Here is a 5,702-nt window from a genome sequence, read left to right as displayed (position 1 = left end):
GAATTCAATTGTTTATTCTAGAAAAAAAAACATGTTTGTGGAGCGACTGTGCATGATATGCTGTATCCTCCAATTAGGATTGACTACGGTGCATCCTTTATTCTTTTGCTATTCTTTTTATGCTCTCTCCCGTCCTGTCTGACATTGAATTATTGTAATGAGGCTCGTTAGCGTGTGACTTTGCAGACTTTCAAGTGTTAAAAGCACAGCAACCTTGGAGTCAGGCGGGCAAAGATGTCTCCCTGGAACACGACTGCCACTTGTGTCTCCTACTCGGATAATTAATACGCTTATTAATGCTTCAACCTATCGTAACCGCAACCGCAGAAACAGAGTTGTGGCGGCTGGATGTCTCAGTTGAATCTGCTTCTATTAAGTATTGCTCAGTTTTGCAGACTTGTGCTAAACACACTGGAAGCCGAGCTGAGAGCAAACATCCACCAAGTTCTATTTATTCTCATGTAGATCAGTAGATGCATGTTCTTTTTCAAATATACACATCTCATGCATGTGTTGGACACGTCCCTGTCTTGGACACGTTCATGTCTCGGACCCATCTATATTTTGGACACATCTATCTATTTCTTGGACAAATCCATGTTTTCAACACATTACTGTCTTGGACACAACCATGTTTTGGACACGTCAATGTCTTGGATAATTAATTTATTGGATGCATCCATGTCTTGGATACATCTATTTCTTAGAAACGTCCATGTTTTGGACACATCAATGTCTTGGACACGTCCATGTCTTAGACACATCAATGTCTTGGACACGTCCATGTCTTGGACACATCAATGTCTTGGACATGTCCATGTCTTGGACACGTCCATGGTTTGGACACATCAATGTCTTGGATACATCTATTTCTTAGACACGTCCATGTCTTGGACACATCAATGTCTTTGACACGTCCATGTCTTGGATACATCTATTTCTTAGACATGTCCATGTCTTGGACACATCAATGACTTGGACACGTCCATGTCTTGGACACATCAATGTCTTGGACATGTCCATGTTTTGGACACGTCCATGGTTTGGACACATCAATGTCTTGGACACATCAATGTCTTGGACACATCAATTTCTTGGACACGTCCATGTCTTGGACACATCAATGTCTTGGACACGTCCATGGTTTGGACACATCAATGTCTTGGACACATCCGTGTCTTGGACACGTCCATGTCTTGGACACGTTTATGGCTTGGACACATCAATGTCTTGGACACATCAATGTCTTGGACACATCCATGTCTTAGACACATCCTTGTCTTGGACACATCAATGTCTTGGACACGTCCATGTCTTGGACATGTCCATGTCTTGGACACATCAATATCTTGGACACGGCCATGTCTTAGACACATCAATGTCTTGGACACGTCAATGTCTTGGACACATCATTGTCTTGGACACGTCCATGTCTTGGACACATCATTGTCTTGGACATGTCCATGTCTTGGACACGTCCATGGTTTGGACACATCAATGTCTTGGACACGTCCATGTCTTGGACATGTCCATGTCTAGGACACATCAATGTCTTGCACACGGCCATGTCTTAGACACATCAATGTCTTGGACACATCAATGTCTTGGACACGTCAATGTCTTGGACACATCATTGTCTTGGACACGTCCATGTCTTGGACACGTCCATGGTTTGGACACATCAATGTCTTGGACACATCAATGTCTTGGACACATCCATGTCTTGGACACGTCAATGTCTTGGACACGTCCATGTCTTGGACACGTCCATGTCTTGGACACATCAATGTCTTGGACATGTCCATGTCTTGGACACGTCCATGGTTTGGACACGTCAATGTCTTGGATACATCTATTTCTTAGACACGTCCATGTCTTGGACACATCAATGTCTTGGACACGTCCATGTCTTGAACACATTAATGTCTTGAACACGTGCATGTCTTGGACACATCCATGTTTTGGACACGTCAATGTCTTGGACGCACCAATTTCTTGGATGCATCCATGTCTTGGATACATCTATTTTTTAGACACATCTATGTTTTGGAATTGTCTTGCACACATTCATGTCTTGGACACATCAATTCCTTGGATAGAACCATGTCTTGTACACATCAATGTCTTGGACACGTCCATGTCTTCGAAATGTCCATGTTTTGGACATATTCATGTCTTAGACACAACTTTTTCTTGGACTAATCTATATTTTGGACACGTCTATTTCTTGGACATATCCATGTGTTGGATACGTCTATTTCTTGGACACATCCATGTTTTGAACACGTCCATGTCTTGGACGCATCAATTTCTTGGACACGTCCATGTCTTCGAAATGTCAATGTTTTGAACATGTCCATGTCTTGGAAACATCTTTTTCTTGGACCCATATATATTTTAGACACGTCTATTTCTTGGACATATCTATGTGTTGGATACGTCTATTTCTTGGACACATCCATGTTTTGGTCACCTCCATGTCTTGGGCACATCTATTTCTTGGACACATCCATGTCTTGGTTACATCCTATTTCTTGGACACATCCATGTTTTGAACACAATGCTGTCTTGAACACATGACTGTCTTGGACACATCCATTTATTGGACACGTCAATGTCTTGGACGCATCCATTTTTTGGACACATCCATGTCTTGGATACATGTATTTCTTAGACACATCTATGTTTTGGAATTGTCTTGCACACATCCATTTCTTGGACGCATCAAATCCTTGGATACAACCATGTCTTGGACACGTCCATGTCTTGGAAACATTCATGTCTATGTTTTGGACACATCTTTTTCTTGGACCCATCTATATTTTGCACACGTCTATCTATTTCTTGGACATATCCATGTGTTGGATGCATCTATTTCTTGGACAAATCCATGTTTTGGACACCTCTATTTCTTGGACACATCCATGTTTTTGAATTGTCTTGCACACATCCATGTCTTGGATGCATCAATTTCTTGGATAGAACCATGTCTTGGCCACATCCATGTTTTGGATGCATCAATTTCTTGGATAGAACCATGTCTTGGACACATCAATGTCTTGGACACATCAATGTCTTGGACACGTCCATGTCTTGGACATGTCCAACACGCCCATGTCTTCGAAATGTCCATGTTTTGGACATGCCCATGTCTTCGAAATGTCCATGTTTTGGACATGTCCATGTCTTGGACACATCTTTTTCTTGGACACATCTATATTTTGGACACATCTATCTATTTCTTGGACATATCCATGTGTTGGATACATTTTTTTCTTGGACACATCCATGTTTTGGAATTGTCTTGCACACTTACATGTATTGGACACAACTATTTATTGGACACCGCTGTTGTGGACACATCTATTTCTTGGACACATCAGAAGAAGATAATGGTAATATTACCCTTTTGTTTTCGTGAAGACGTCTCTAATAAGCGATTTCATCTCCGTTCCAACCATTGGTCAGGGCAGGGACAACCTACATTTATATTTACTGAACTATGCGGACGAGGCCCTTTCTCTGGCGATTTGGCATTCAGACCATCCACAGACTAGAGACCATCCTTCGCTTTCAGATCATCCGTCGTGTTTAAATTCGTCATGGCAGACATTGCTGGTAAGAACTCTCCTATTGTCTCGCATGCTCCATTAGAGAATGCTATTTTGATATCGTCCTGTTTTTCAATCTTTTTTTAATTCTACTATTATTAATTTAATACAGCCAATATTCCCGCCAGATAATGATCATGAGCTGATCTGATTGTCTATTGTCTCACATGCCCTATTAATCAGCAGAATCAAGAAGTATTATTCAGGAAAAAGAGGATGGCAAATCTGTTAGAGTTTGAGTGTTTTTCATCAGCATTATGATAAAATCGTATTCTTAGTATATGGAAAAAACAATGTTTTGTTTTTGAGAGACCTAACAGATAATGCCTGTAAAAAGTGCTCATTAGCAGCTTCACGTACTGACACATGGGAATATATAAGACCAGTATTTGGGACTATAGATCATCTCATTGTCTCAGCCATTCATTATTTCATCACCAAAATCTGTCTGATGTTGCCGTGCTGCCAAATAAATTTGTAACTAGGCTTTCATTTATATATCTAATCATCATTTTTTTGTTATAAGACATCTGAGGAAGAGCGCCAAGACAACGCGGCCACACTTTGGGACTATGCCAACAACAATACTGCCTATGCGCCTACCTAGATACCTCTGTTCCATTATTCTCATGTGACAACCGTTGAAAAGCCTGAAAGAGAAACAAGATTCGGTGCTGACATCATCAAGCTTTTTTCTCACTTTCCGTTGAAAAATGTATAATCCCATGCTGTTTCAATAATGCTTGGAATTGATTGTTATAGAATTCCTTCCCATGATCGGTCTGTAGTTTGGCAGGTATTCTACACTCGGTTAAAATATTTTCAAAAGCCCTTTTGACTGACTGACCTGTTTTGTTTTCTAGACAACTGACCCATGCATATTTGGAGAATATATATCACCGTTAAAATATTGTCATTTTCACTGGAATGTTCCGTCATATCAGCCAGATCTGCCTGAGACTGTTTATCAATCTCACTGACCATAACTCTATTTCTGGGAAAAGTTCCTGCGTGAATTTGCATGTAACGTACAGACATCTTGATTGAGTAAAAATGGTTTACTTCTGAGTATTTCGGATTTATCTGTGTAGAATCTTTTACAGCTTGACAAAGTTTATTCACCCTTCCTTTGGGTGAATAAACTGCCCTGCAGTTGTGAATGACTGCAGGGCCACAACATTAGGTACACCTGCAGACTGCAGGTGTATCTAATTCACAACTCCTCCAACACGAACATTATTGTTTTTGCACTTTTTGGCTTCTTATTAAATAACTTTTGTAACCTATTTTCATGGGCTTTCCTCTTTGTGATGTTAAGTTCCTGTTATGCGCTGTTATACAGTATATGCCTCGAGCTCTTATTTTGAAGGCGCTAAGAGCGGATGTGATGACACGTTGCGGAGGTTTTTGAAAGAAGGTAAATAAAGTGGTCCTCGTGTAAACTGGAGCCTCCGTGTTTGTTATTTTGTAGTTTCATACAGTATAGGCGACATTTATAAACCCTCGGTTACATTTTTTAAAATAGATTCAATCTTGCACGTGGAAAGTTGAAGTGAGGGCTTTAGTTGCGGCGCATGGACTTAATTTATAAGTAAAGGTAAGACCATAATAAAGTTTTTTTTATTAAATGTGCTTTTTTGTGTGCTACAGTTTGTATGTGTAAAGTTAAAGTACCAATGATTGTCACACACACACTCGGTGTAATGAAATTTGTCGTCTGCATTTGACCCATCCCCTTGTTCACCCCCTGGGATGTGAGGGGAGCAGTGGGCAGCAGCGGCGCTGCGCCCGGGAATCATTTTTGGTGATTTAACCCCCAATTCCAAGCCTTGATGCTGAGTGCCAAGCAGGGAAGAATGCTGGTATGAGCTTTTAAACATAACCCGTTAACTGCTGCCAATCAAATGGTGAATAAGATACTCTTTAGGGTTCATATGTTTGTGAATCTGACTGTGATGAAGTCAGTGCCTCACCAGCCATCAACCTCACCGCACGTCACTGTCACGTACGTAGCTTTGGGGAAATATATGTTTCTTGCCGACTCTGATGGCGACCGGGGTGTCGTCGAAAAATACAACGCCCGCCGCCGCA

The sequence above is a fragment of the Nerophis lumbriciformis genome, linkage group LG37 (genome assembly GCF_033978685.3).
Source record: "Nerophis lumbriciformis linkage group LG37, RoL_Nlum_v2.1, whole genome shotgun sequence".
Classification (NCBI taxonomy): Eukaryota; Metazoa; Chordata; class Actinopteri; order Syngnathiformes; family Syngnathidae; genus Nerophis; species Nerophis lumbriciformis.
The sequence above is the reverse complement of the archived record's forward strand: the minus strand, read 5'-3'. Positions refer to the sequence as shown.